This window comes from Carassius auratus, chromosome 1 (genome assembly GCF_003368295.1).
Source record: "Carassius auratus strain Wakin chromosome 1, ASM336829v1, whole genome shotgun sequence".
Taxonomy (NCBI): domain Eukaryota; kingdom Metazoa; phylum Chordata; class Actinopteri; order Cypriniformes; family Cyprinidae; genus Carassius; species Carassius auratus.
The window spans coordinates 5,893,114-5,908,385 of NC_039243.1; the positions used below are offsets into that span (position 1 = coordinate 5,893,114).

At 34.0% G+C, this 15,272-nt stretch overlaps 1 pseudogene; it reads left to right on the top strand.

Annotated features, from left to right (window-relative positions):
* The first annotated feature begins 326 nt into the window (after positions 1–326).
* Positions 327–14,072, top strand: LOC113108856 (TBC domain-containing protein kinase-like protein; annotated as a pseudogene).
* Positions 14,073–15,272: the final 1,200 nt, after the last annotated feature.

The window sequence follows — 15,272 nt, forward strand, 5'->3', positions numbered from 1 at the left end:
GTCTCTAGCTGTTTATTGGACACCTTGGAACGGAGATTTGAAAAGAATCAAAAGAAATGCAAGTCACCTTTATATTGATGTCAGAGTTGTGATGGCGCAGTCATTAAGTTGGAATGGGTGCTTTTTCCTTTTCTTTTTAATACCTCACCAAGTCTGCTTTTGTTTTCTGGTGCTCTTCAGAGTTTTATCGTCTTTTATCTTTGTGATTTTTATCTTTGTGGTTTAATGACATTATTCATGTGCGGATTCTGCCTATGAGAATCTTTCTTTTTATCTTCAGTTGCTTTATGACTATTAGCTCAGTATTTATCATGCACGTGTCCCCTATGAGAAAACTCTTTGAGATCGATGCATGTGTATGCAAACACATGTGTTTGAAGTCCTTATGACATTATGCGGATTTATTAGAGTTATAACTTTCTTTCATGTTTGAGAAATGACCTTGAATGCAGGTCATCATCTCGCTGGAGGGAATATCCATTTCTGAGGATAATGACTGGGTTATTAAAGCCAGTGTTTATAATGCTCTTCATTAGTTTGCTCTTCGCTATGTGATTCAAATGGGAATAGGATGAATGTTGTGAATTTTGGAGTGTTTGCAATTGTAGAACAATAGTGTTTTTTGAAGATACTGGGATCTGGACGTTTCTCAAATATAGAATAAATAAATCACAAAGTACATTTAATTGGGATGCAAAAATGTTGGTTTAGCTCAAATAGTAGAGAATTGTGCTTGAAAAAACAAAGGGTTTGATTCCCATGAACTCTAAATTGTCTTGTTGACATTTTGCAGAACGGCTGGTTATTGTAGCACTATGAAAAAAGCTTGAATGGTCTTCTGAAGCAAGGGAAAGCAGTCAGGTAACACATGCAAGATCTTGACGATGGACTGAACACAATGCATATGGAATATAACTGATTGCATATGGCCTGTATACCTGACATTGCTGCAAGTGAGGGGAGTCTGTAATGAAAAACAGTATTTATTTGAAATAGAACTAGCCAGGATAAATGTCCAGCTGCAGTTTCAAGGTAAATTTAAGGCAACAACAACAAATAAAAGCATCAGTTTATTTAAATGACATGAAAATATTGATTCCAATAGTGATTTACCATGGTATTAAAATTTTATATTACAATATTTCTGAAAGGTGTACAGTATTTAAACATTTCACACTCTTCAGAAGTCACTCAGTGACGAGTTTTATTGGTTTTATCATTTTGAATCTGTTCTGCATCATCAGGTCATTGATTAATATTTGCAGCAGAGCTTTTGTTGTTGTTCTGAGATTCATCAGTGGCTTGTATCTTCTCATTCTTTGGAAAGCTTTTCTTTTTTGAAAGCATTCGATCCTTGTTTGTGTTATCTTTGGACCATACTATTAGGCCGATGTGTTGTATGAATATTGACACAATTGGGATCAGAGTGTAAGAAAATGATGATTGTTAGTAGCAGTTGTGTGATAGCAGTTCACTATCAAAGACTGTTGTCATAGATTGTATGTGACTGAATGAATGTTACTGAAAATTACCTGAAAACAAGACGGAGGATAAAAACAACATATTGAAACGGGTAAAGCATCCCTTTTTTAGACACTGTGTAAAGCCCTGAATAACATTTTCCAATCAGACCAGTCATGTCTAGCAGTATTTTCACCACCCCAATAATAACCTATCCAGATTTTTCCAAAGAAACGTGTTTTATCATCATCCAGACCTTTCTACACACATTTTTAGTCAGAAAAGTCAGAATGTACTGTTTTTGAAATATTTGCCTGATAAGAAAACAGCAGTTTCCAGTAAAGCTCCCTTTGGTCAACATCCAGGTTACAATCATTTATTAATAATCATCCGTATTTTGAAATTCAGTTTTTCTGTTCCAGAATGAAACATTGGTTGATTCTAAAACTTCTTCCTACACAAAACACAAAAATAACTAATTCACCAAAAACCATCCCACTTTTGTTCATTAAATGACATAAACATTAATCCCCATAAGGAATCCCTTTTTGAGTTCAGACTAACCCAGCTGCCTGTGTTTGTACAGTCCTGTGTGTCTTCAGTCAGAAGCAGACAAATGCAGTCTCCTTTACTGTCAGCTCTTTTGTTTTTCATCCTGTATCATGTTATTAAGCACAGTGGAATTGACCGCTAAACCAATGATGCATTCCCAATAACTGATTCATTTTAGCAGTGATTGAACACTTCAGACTGCTTTTGTTCTGCCATCTGTTGTCTAAAGTAGATATAAATTAATAGCACTTAAATTAAGTTATTATAATATTTAATATATATTTTCAAGATATCAAGATGTTCTTGCCTCTTAGTCCAGAGAAGGTGCTACAGGTTGCCTATGAAGTGCTGGAAGGCTTGGAGTTCATGAATAAACATTGCATGGTGCATCAGGCTTTGTCTCCCAACAATGTTCTCCTGGACTGTGAGGTATGTGAAAACATAGATGTTTATTAAGAAATCACTTTTTATTATATTTTATTTGATAAAATATGTCTAAACCTGTAATTATTGTTGCTCAAACATTTAATACTAAAACTCATAGCTTTAATTTAGGAGCTGTGATGTGCTTTCAGCTCACTGTTGGAATAAAATGTTCTTTAACAAATCAACAGGGTAAAGTGAAGCTGGCCGAATTCGGCCTGTATCACATGACCGACCACGGAGCAGATGTTGACTTTCCTATCGGGTATGTCATTCAATTATAATGTTTTCCATTTGTTTCCTGATCTAACATATTCCTCCGAATGAAACTAACTTGCTTTGGAGTCTATATAAGGGTACAGATAACATCTCGGCATCATTATAAAAGGGCAGAAAGTCAGGGTGAGCTTTAAATCTTGTGCGCCGTCTCTTTAAGATGCATCGTGGCCCTGAACCGAAGCGTCAGCCTTTCATGGAAAAAAAAAGATCAATGGGTCGCGCTGTGCTCTTGTAATAAAGAAAGATGAGCTAACATTAGATGTGCATCATTGTGGCCCATCTTTGTTTTGATCAAAAGCAGATCCTGGATATCAAAGAGGCTTCCTTATGTGGTATTATAAATAACTGAGTGGCACAACTAGGAGCCCTCATGTTCTCAGAAGGCATGTCTTATAATATCCGGTTGTGATTTGGGTTTTGTGGGACATGTCTTTTGTAGTCTGTCATCACAAGGACCACATCTGTACTCTGCAAGACCTTTCAAACACCCGTGTCTTCTGTTCCTCTGTGTTTCCGTATCCATCTTACCTGCCTCCAGAGGTTATTGCTCAAGGCTGTTTCTATACCAGTGACCCCTGGATCATTGAGGCCCCGCTTCCTTCGGGGCCCAAAACAGACGTTTGGTGTCTCTTGGTGCTTCTGTTTGAACTCTGTGTGGTACGTTCTCAGAGTTTTCCAAGATTCTGCTTTACAAGGACTAAGCTGAATTTTACAATGCAAATCTTTGCTTTTGTTTTTCCAAGATACTGTATGAATAATTTATGGTGTTACTGTAAGTATATTGTATATGTTACTTTTAACAAAAACATATACCTTAGGCTTTACTTACAGGTTACATTTTATGCATAATTATCAAACAAAGACCAAGTAAAGTTTATAAATTCCCTTTCTCCACAAATAATCCAGTGGATGTAATTGTTGTTGATTGCAAAATGTCATGAAAGGTGATTTAAAAAAAAATTTGCTTGAAGTACACTGAAACCTTTTTTAGCCTGAAAAGCACTGCATATAAATGATTCTCTAAAAATAATACCAGAAATATTATACTCAGTCTAATTAAAAACATTTAATAAATAACATGACTTTCAAGATTCAAGATTTGTATATGTCATATGCATGTTATTATAATTAGAAATAATAAAATATCAATAGCTTTTTTCCCCATACATTTTTTATCAAATTTTCAAGGTCAGTTTTTAATTAACATTTTGACTTTGAATAAAAAATTTAATTGAGAATTTTTTAATTTTAATTAAAAATTATTATTATTTTTTTTAGATTTGATTAATGATTACTGATTAAAGTTGTTTTAGATATTTTAGAAACACTTTTATTTAAACTAAACAAAGATTTGTAAAGAATTTGAAAAAAAGTTAATTAACACTTATAACAGTAGAAATGATCTAATATGAACCTATATACATACATACATATATATATATATATATATATATATATATATATATATATATATATATATATATATATATATATATATATATATATATATATAATTTTTTATTTTTTGTGTATTTCTTATTTTTAATCCAATATATCAATACTTTTATTTCAACTTCATTTCAATTAACAAAATTGTTTTATTAGTTTTACTTTTGGTAACTGATGATATCTGTCCTAGGTCAGAAGAAATGTTAACTTGATAGTAAACAAACTTTAATGTTGGCTTGTAAGCCTAGTCTCTCTTTAATAACAAGGATTTCAAGGTCAAATCAGGATACAGCATTGCATATAATATCCTCTGTTGTATACTGCACTTTTGGCAAATGAAGTAGGTAGAAAATTAGCATACTACAAAAATATGCGAAGTGATTCTAACATTTACTATTTGGTGTCATGTGACTCGTGTTGTCCAATAGGGAAGGCAGATTCTACAGAACATTGATATTAGTGAGAGATTGAAGTTCATCATCACCTTAGGCAAGCTCGTATTTATGTGCACATCACATTATGTCTGTTTTCTGTTGTAATGCCTCTTGCCATTGTAATACGTTATTGTCTCTGCAGGATGCATGGAGGACATAATCACTCTTCTTGGCGAGAAACACGGCTGCTTAGATACAATTAAGGTAAGTTTGCTCTTCTTAATGGATAGCCTTTCATCTATGTACTTTATGTTCCTTGCAAAGATGTTTGATTGTGTTTTCTTTTACTGTCGGACAGAAGAATACACAATCAGTGTCATGGTAGGAAGAGCTTTATCAGCTGATTCATCTCAAAGGAATTTGACTTTAAAAGGTTTACTTTGAAACCTCTCAGATAAACTCCTCTTAGCTTGACACTGAACTCTTCACTGCTCGTACGACTAACGTTTTCCAAATGTCCTCATAAATCTTCACTTTTCAGTGGGGTTAATAGCATGAATGACAGATAGTGCTGCTTTATCAGCGTTTGGCTGGGTTTGATGCTTTACTAATATTCTTGTCTCCATCTTTTTCCCAGGAGCTGCCTGAAAATGTGCAGGCTTTACTGAGGAAATGCCTGACGTTTCTCCCTTCAAAAAGGTTACCTACAGTATTTAGCCCTTTTTTCACATAAAAAAGAAACTCTCTCGTCTTCCAAAGCTTTTCATGCGGTCAGAAGGGACAATTTGTCATTGTCATTATGCCATGAAACGCCTCCTCATATTTAAAGTCCTTGTAGGAATGGGTGATATAGTTATGAAATAAATATGATTTTTGATTGATATTCAATATATTGCATCTCTCTCTCTCTCTCACACACACACACACACACAAATGATTTGTAGGGACTCTCCACAGGCGTAATGGTGTTTATAATGTACAAACTGTGTTTTTTATCACTCTACACCAACCCTACACCTAAACCTAGCCCTCAGAAAACATTGTGCATTTTTACGATCTCAAAAATAAAAAATAAAATAAATAAATAAATTTAGGTCCCCACGGAGACACATGTCCATATGAGTTGGTGTGTATTCAGGTTTAAGTCCCTGCCAGTATAGAAAAACATGTAGTCACGTACAAACACACACACACACACACACACGTTTAATTAATTTCTTTGCATTTTTACATTGTTTTTTTTTTTTTTTGCTTTTATTTGAGTTTTAATTTTAGTTGTTTAATTTGTATTTATTTTATTACAAGAATAAGTCTTTAAAATCAATTCAAACTAAAATAATCAATTTAAACTAAACTAAAATGAAAATTGTTGCTTTTTAACAACGTTTTGTATGTTTTATTTGATTTCAGCTAACATTTATTTTATTTCAAATAAGTTTGCTTTCACCTAATTGGATTATATTATGTTATTGAAATGTGTTTACTTATTAATATTAATACTACTAATAAATAATTTGTACAGTGAATTTTTCAGTGAACATTTTATTACAAATAACAACTTTTTATGTTTTCTTGATAGTTTTAGTTAACTGTAATAATTAATTTATTTATTTCTTAAATATTTTTATAAATGGCCACTTCCACACAGATCTTTTAAATGTTTTTTTTTTTTTTTTTCAGAATGAAAGCCTTTGAAAATCACATTAAATGAAATTATTTACTTATTCATATTAATACTTTTAATAATTATGAATCCATACAGCATGCAAGTAAACATAAAGGCCCAAACATACTTAATGATTAATAATAATGATCAGTGCTCATCTACAGCTTCCTGAGGACAATAGTGAACTCTGGAAAGGTCCCGTGCCTAGATCTCACACTGAAAAGTCCCAAAATGACTTCATTGACTATAAAAAAAAAGCTAATTCTAAAGCTCCTGTTAATGACTCACACACATCCCTGATCCCCACAGATCGCCAGCTTTACAGTCATTTTAACGATCGTTTCAGTCTTCAGCATCAGTCATCTGGTTTAAATAGCTGTTTGCATTCATGTAGCTTATTGCCACTGTCAAATGTGTTTGCTCTTCAGGTTCATTTTGGAGGATGGCGAGTCTTTTGGTCAAGGCCATGACAGAAGGTTCCTCCTTGATGACACAACTGTGACTCTTTCTCTTAATTATTCTCTTTACATTTTTCAATAAAAATGTAACAGTGTTTGCTCATATAGGCCATTCATGTATAATAGTAAAAATTTAATAAAAAAATATATATAACAAATAAAATATAATATATCTAATTATATAGGATTTTTCAGAATCTTAGTAACATTTTGTCAGTTATATTGTAGATAATATTGGATTTTTTTTTATTGTACATTTACAATTATCTTCAATATTTAGATGTATAATTAAGATTTAAGTTTATAATGAATAACTAAAAAAGATTCATAAAAATTTTATATTTAACAAAAATGAAAATGATCTACATATTTATCACAAAATGATATTTTTTGTAAATACTAGTTGTGTTTAAATATGCTATATATACATACATAATAATTTATGTAAAAAGAAATGAACACAAATTAAACATTTGAAACATGCTTTAAAAGAAAAAAAAAACATCTATTTCCAAATTTAGTTTTTGAAGTTGTGAAACATTTTGCAGCTAAATGGAGAATATTGGGCATGTGAGTTACATACTGAAACATTGCTGATCTCTCATTCCAGAGGCTGGAAGATATTGCAGGAGAGACGTATTATCCATTATTAGAAGATGAGTAAGAAATCATCTCTTATTGATGAACTCTCACTTTGTGTTATGGTGTGTTTGGCGGCAGTCAGTGTGTGTCTGATGCTGTGGAAATGTTCTGTGTCCCGCAGGCAATCCAGCCTGTCTCAGTCTAACAGCAGTAATGAACTGTCTGCCACCATCACACTGCCCCTCATTATCCGGGAGAGAGACACCCGCATTGTCCTCTTCCACAGACTGCTCAAGGTCCTTTACACACACCACACACACACACACACACACACACACAGTTTCTGGAAATGACCACACATTAATAGCTGATGAAATCACCTCATGATGGATGTCCACCCACAGAAAAAAAGGTTCATAAAGAGTCAAAATGATGTGCTGATTTCTGTCTAAAAATGACAAAAGTGGTTTTTGAGGTTAGTTTTAGGATTTAGGTCATTAATATTGATTTATCTGTCTTTTTTTGTTGTTGTTGATTGGAGAACATTTGATGTTGAGTGATGTATTACTAGTATGTCAGTTTAACAAATTTCATCAGCTCATAAAATAAGTTTTCAAACTGCTGTTACAGTAATCAATGTGTTTTTCATTTTTTTTCTAGGCGTACCCCTACAAGAAGAACCAGATCTGGAAGGAGGCGAGGGTTGATATTCCTCTTCTTCTGAGGGGTCTGGCCTGGGCAACTTTATTAGGAGTTGAGGTATACATAATTACTGGATTTAAGGAATATATTGTATTTGTTCAGCAAAAGATGTCTTATGACCTTTTTAATAGGGAACTGTGGGTTGATTTTCTATAGAGTCAAATCTAAATGTTGACACATTTGCCAGGTGTTGCCTGGTGTTTTTTGGTCATTAATGGACTATTGATTCATGTGTTTGCGTGACGTGTGCAGTCAATCAAATTGCAATGCAATGCACATTTCACTTAAAGCAGTGCAGTTATTTCATTCTTATATTAAATGTACCTTTTAGTGCAACACTACTAGTTTTATTTCCCAGATTCAAATCACTTAATATACGCCCACAGAGGGATGTCCAATCAAAATACGACGGCATTGATAAGGACACGCCCATCCCCACTGATAGACAGGTGAGACTCTTTTCCATGTGGTTAATAGCCTTCACACTGATTGAGGTTATTGAAAAGCTAAATAATTCACCAGCCTGTTGAATTATTCACTTTGTTTGTGAAGTGCCTGTCTTCTCCTTCAAGCCTTGTTAAGACTATCCACTGATGAATATTTCAGATGATCCCAGAGCGAACAGCGCTGACGCCCCTCGTCATCCTGAGTTCATTGACGTCAGCAGATTTTATTCATTAGAAGCTGTAGCTGTTCGTTCAGCCTTGGTGATGGAGCACAATGCTTGGGTGGGGTTATGTGCACGGTTTCTCATTCTGTCACTAGATGGCACCAGAGACTTTGTGTTTCTGTAGTACACTCACTATTTCATGAAGATAACAGATCAAATCAAATGCGCTCGATGATGTGATTTATTAATGTCTGTGTGGGTGAGTCTCACAAAACCTGTCAACAATACATCTGGGTCATTTTTCACCCTAAAATATGAAGAAATCATGTTTTTCATAAATAAAACTTAGGCTATTTTTCAGGACCATTAAGGTGTTTTCATTAAGACATTTATTATAATTACAATTAAGCACATTTTCTACCAGAATTCTAATTCTAATGGAATGTAATTGTTCTCATTTGTTTCAATTTCAATTGTTCTTTTGATATTCACATCGCTGTAATAGAGTCATTTATGCTGATTTAACGACTGGTTATAATAAAATAGGTTATTAAATAAATGCAGCTACCATGGTGTACAAATATTTTACAGTTGAAATAATAACACATCTTATTTGACATAAAGTACATTTTCTCCCATTCTTTTTTTTTTTTTTTTGCATTTCCCTTTATTCTGATTAATGATTTTCATTACTGTAACACCGTGTTGATTTTCATAACTATCATTAGATGAAATACAACAAATTTTATCATGATGTAAAAATAGAATTTAAATTATGTTTCTTTTTCTCTCTCATTTTATTTCAGTTTTTTCTCTCTCTTGTGATGCAAATAATGTCACAATGCACAATGCATTTTTTATTTAGGATGAAATATGTTGTGTTGTGTTCTTGACAGCTTTTATGTGATTGTCCTGTGTATGTGCTCATTTGATGTTTTTGCTGTAGACTTGGATTCACTTTGCGCACCTTTTCTGAATTTCAACAATGAAGGCAATGTTTCTGGACAATTGTTCTGTATGTATTTATTTATTGACATTCTTCCTGATATTAGTTCCTCTAGCTCTAACTCAGTCTTGTTATTATTTTCCCTCCTAGCTCTTGCATATTCATGCATGTCGGCATTCATCCCTAATTGGGACAATTTCTTCTTAAAGGACAACTTGTATGTCATACAAGGTAAGGTGATCCTTTTGTTCTACCATAAAGAATATAACTACCGTACTGAATTGGGAATATGCAATTTTCAGTGCAGGCAAAAAACAAAACAAAAAAGTACCCAGATTTTATCAATTTACAACATGCGTGATTTGCATGTGGCAGTTTGCATGTGCTTGCTGTTGTTGCAGCTGTTACACTACAGTGATTACAGCCATAAACACTTCCAGGATTTCTGTAGCTCTGCTGTCAGCACTCCAGGAGTAGAATTGCTTTGTTTCTCTGTCTGACTGAGCTTTGAGCGAAGTCATTGTCCTGCCATGGCTATAACGTGTTAAAAGTGTTTTTGGCCCGAGTACAAGCACCTTATTCTTCACTTCTCCAGAATATCTGACCGTCTTCTCTCAGATGATTGCATTCCACGACCCCGAGCTGAGCAACCACCTGAAGGAGATTGGTTTCATACCTGATGTAAGTGTAAATATGTCAAAAACACATGAAATAACATCCAAATCAAATCAAATGGACATTGTTTACTTTGTTACGTCAATATTTTATTTCTGTGGCTTTAAGTCCATTCCCGTTAGCTTTGAGAGTCGTCTATGTGCTAGTTTACTCCTTAAAGTATCAGTATTTTGTCTTGTTTTCTAATACAATATCTAAACATCCTTAAATCAAGATATTTACATGAGATGCAAAATGAAGATATGAAGTATTGGGAAACTGAACACAATTAAATGTGTTTATGCTTAAAACAAGAACAAACATCTGGGGTATGAAAACGTGTTTTCCCTTTGAATTAAGTTGCATTATCTCAGCCCATCAGCAGATATTTGTCCTTTTTTCTTATGAGTTCAATTAATTTTGATCCACTTCTTATGTCATTTTGCATTTATCTTAATTTAAGAATCTTTGGAAAACAATGCAAACATACCAAAGAAAAACATCACTTTTTTGCAGTGAGAAGTAAAAAGTAATGGAGATCAGATGCAATACAACTCATTGTGTTTTCTACTGAGACATTTATATTTAGAGAACATATTGACCTGCTGTTCTCTTTTTAATTTATATTTCAATTATCTGTAATTGGTCTTAAAAAAATTCTTAAAGTTTCATATTATCAGATGTTGTCTGTAATGATGAATATTTATATCCGTAATAAATGTATTACATTTCATAATTCGATTTGTTTCTGTTTTTTTCTGGTTTGACTTGATTTTTTTTCATCTGTCAATCTATGCATTCACATCTTGTCACACGTCAGATCTGCTGGGGCTTGTGTCATTGATAAGGTGCTCACACACACACGCCGCGCGGCTGACCCTGAGATTTGATCGCTGGCCAAGTCTTCCTCAAGCACACACACACACACACACCGGAACATTCTGGGATTCACAAACGCTCCCTCTTTATTTATTCTTTTCAATGCTTAGATGATGTCTCTCTTCACTGATGGATAGGTGACCTCCACAGACAAAAAATATTCCACCCACAGCTCTGTGATTGAGGGTCCAAATAAATGATGAATTGTGGGAATCAACACCGAATTGCTCTTTGATGCAAGAGGAGCGAACCGGTGTTCCGTTCAGACGCTGCACAGCTGCTGTTATGGTTCGACCGCAAGAAAAGAAGCGTCATGGGAGGATGTAACCACTGCTGAACTGGAGTCTCTGAGCTGACCGTTATATACGCTTAACCCTGCAATGATTCCCAATGCATTTGATCTGTTTTCTTGTCAGCACAATCCCAAAGTCACTCTTTTAAGGGGTTGCATTAGAAGCATTATTCTCTTCAACATGGGCTAGAAAACAGCTACCCAGAATACCCTAGCAATCATCTCCGTTCACATTTTCTTCAGGAAATCTAGATTGATTTTGTCCATCACCAGATGCTTTTGCACTGTTTGCTTGATGGCCGTTTCTTCCCCCAGTTGTTGTCATTTTAATTTTCGCTGTAGTTGGGATCATATTTGATCTTGACTTGACTTATCTTGTTATTATCAAACTGTCTTTGAGGCATGAATACATCTTGGCTGATGTTAGTCAAAGATTTGGCTCAGCTCAGTAAAGTCTGCATGAGCGCTATTACATTTGGCAGCACAAGGCCTGAAATTCACAGGAAATTGACCTAGTTCTGTGTCCTGCTCCATGTTGGTATTCTGATCATGTTGGATTATGCTTTTATTTAGATTTCCTTCCTTTCGAAGCATTCGTTGAATCGGCAATTATTTCCTGTGATGCAATCAAGGGCAACCTTCTTATTAATGCTTTCATCAGCAAGGATGCATTAAAATGAATAAAAGTGACAATAAAACATCTAAAATCGTACAAAAGATTTCAAATGAATGCTGTTCTTTTAAACCTTTCTATTCGGTTCCAGAAAAATATTAACTGTTTTTAACACTGATGATTACTAATAAAATGTTTTCTTGAGCCCTAAATCAGCATCTTAGACTGATTTCTGAAGAATCATGCTGAACGTTAGTTTATATTGTTTCTGGCACCATCTATATTAGTGGTCAGGATGTCATTGGACCTCGTCCCATCGTGCACAGCTCCTTGTTGCCTCTTTAATTCGACTCCTCCGGGGCCGTGCTGTCATTTTTAGCAGCGGTCAGTCTGTCTCGGTCAGAGATGGACCTCTGTTTTGGCTAGACCGAAGCCTGTCTCGCGCTCGTCCTCTCATTTCTCCCTAAACCCCTCTTCATCCATCCGAGCAGGACCATGGGAAAGAGGCAGTGTTGGAACAGGTGGCTGTTCATTACACTCCCACACACGTCCTCTCGTTTCACAAGAGGGCTGTGGAGCAAAGGCCTGAATTACAAATACAAGTTTCCTATGATGAATTTAACAATCGCTGAGGTGTTTTATTGGGAACTATAAAAGGGACCGTGCTGTTAAGTCAAATTAATCACATTGTTGCTCATGTAAAAAATCGCTTTTGTGCAAGAATGAATGTTCTTTCTTTTCTGGTCCTTTCAGCTGTATGCGATCCCGTGGTTCCTTACAATGTTCACACGTAAGTATCAGCAACTCATTAAAAAAAGATGGATGGATTATACCTAATGCACTACAAATGTATTAATTAAAAGGATCTTACTATGAAGTGTTACCGTCCCTCTTCCTCCTAAAGTTGACTCGTTTCTTTTGTTCAGCTTTGTGGAATAAATCTTCTTCAAATTAAGGTTGCAAAAACAGTGTTAAGATGATCCAGTTGGTAAAACTATAGAAGGACACACAAAATTGGCAAAAATTATAGTGATTCAGACTGTTGTATTCTACATACTGTAATGTGCCACATCTTATGGTAAAAACACACAATAATACAAATAATAATTTGTATATTATTATTTTAATACATTAGCAAAATATGTTGTTATAATAATATACATATAAGTCATAATATTAATAATGTGAAACTATACTTGTATAATTTAATTGAAAAAAGTAATATTATAAGAAGCTATGTTGTACTTTGGTGGTCACACAACAATAAACAATGTTTATTTATTTATTTATTTTTTTAAATGCAGAACAGATTAATTGCTTATCATTTATTATCACTTTTTTTATATATAAATAATAACAATATATAATAATTTTTTTTGGAAACATGGATGGTTCCAGTTCTGGAATCTGAAAATGCACAACCTGAAATCAGACATTACTCAATATGGCTTCAGTTATGATTCAGACGGCCTGTTGATATATTAATGCACAGCTGTTACAGTGCAGAGGCTGCAAAATACACTTACAGTACGTCATATTTTTTGGTCCCATTTCCTCTGCAGGTGTGTTCCCCCTGCACAAGATCTTCCACCTGTGGGACACTCTGCTTTTGGGAAACTCGTCTTCCCACTTCTGCATCGGTGTAGCTATTCTACAGCAGCTGAGAGACCGTCTGCTGGCCAGTGGCTTCAACGAGTGCATACTGCTCTTCTCAGACCTGCCCTGTGAGAGTCACCAGTGCACACACACACACACACAAACACACACACACAAAACATGTTTTCATTTATTCATTTATTCTTTTATACCATTTTATTTTTTCCAAGTCAAGTAAGTCCATCTGTAATGTTACTCGAGTTATACAGGGATTTAGTTTCTCATGACCATTTCTGACCCAACAAGCTGCTTCTGCTGAATCTTTAAGACTTCTATATGGAAATTATGTCTGTTATGGTAAGCTAACCTTTGCACGCCAGTATCATTCAGACTCTTATTCAACAGGCCAAGCTGTTGAATACTGAATAAGCATTGATATTTAAACATGGGTGGTTGTGTGCTTATGACAGTTTCTGAATTACTTACTAATTATTAGCATAAATTTGCATTGTGAATTAACATTTCTGCAAAGTACATTGTGCTCTTATTTTATTTGGAAAATCCCATTTTTGATTCCTTTAAAGGTCCATTATAAAATGAAAGATGAATGAACAAGAAGCCTTTTCCTTTTTTCTTTAATACGATTGAAATCTGCATGAAATGTTTTTTTTTTGCATTCTCACAAAATTCCTACACAGTTTCACAGGAATGATAATTGTGAATGATAAAAGTATTATAAACTGTTTTGGGGAGTTTAAATTAAGCTGAAATAAAATGTTAATATTAGATGGGAAAATTATGTTGTCCTCAGCCCTGGCATCTAACTGAAATAAATAAATTAAAGTAACAGAATATCTAAAACTGAAATAATACATATATATATATATATAGAGAGAGAGAGAGAGAGAGAGAGAGAGAGAGAAAGAGAGGCTAAATAGAAATAAAATATAAAAAATTACAAAGCACATAACGAAACGGACATGGGTTCTGAAATAACTGGATTTCACCCACAAAATTTGTGCATAGCAACAATATGAGCAAATTAAGTATTTGCATAATTATAGAACTATGCAGAGCCGGTGCATTGTGGGTAAATCCACTGTACACTACAGAAACACTGAGTAAAGTCATAATAATATTTTTTTTAATGTAATACAAATATTTATGAAAAAATACTTTAACACTTAAACTTCATTTATTTGTTGAGAAACGTAAAAGTAAAATAAAAGCTTATTGTATAATAAACATGGTTTTCAGGATATAAATAAAGCTGAAATAAAATATAAACATTAATAAAAATTAAAAACAAAAATAAAAATGTTTTCTGTCCAACTAAATGAAATAAGTTGAAAAACTAGCATTACTAAAACTGAAATAAAAATATACATAGAAGCCAAATATAAATATTATACACACACACACACACACAAAAAAAAATCCTAATAAAATAAAAAATTAAAAAGCACATTACAAATCACATGAATTCCTTTTGAAATGGCTAGATTTCACCCACAAAATGTAACATTAACGATAATATGACCGCACATTTCTATAAAGAGTAAGTACTAGAATTATGTTTACCAGGTGCATTGTGGGTAAATCAGCTGCATACTGTCAAACGCTGATAAATACACTGGTGAGTGTGCTGCAGTTGCTGTGGACCCAGACTTGGTTCGGCACACCTCTGTCATAAAATGGGCTTTATTCCCGTAAGCTCCCTGACGCCGGGGCTCAGT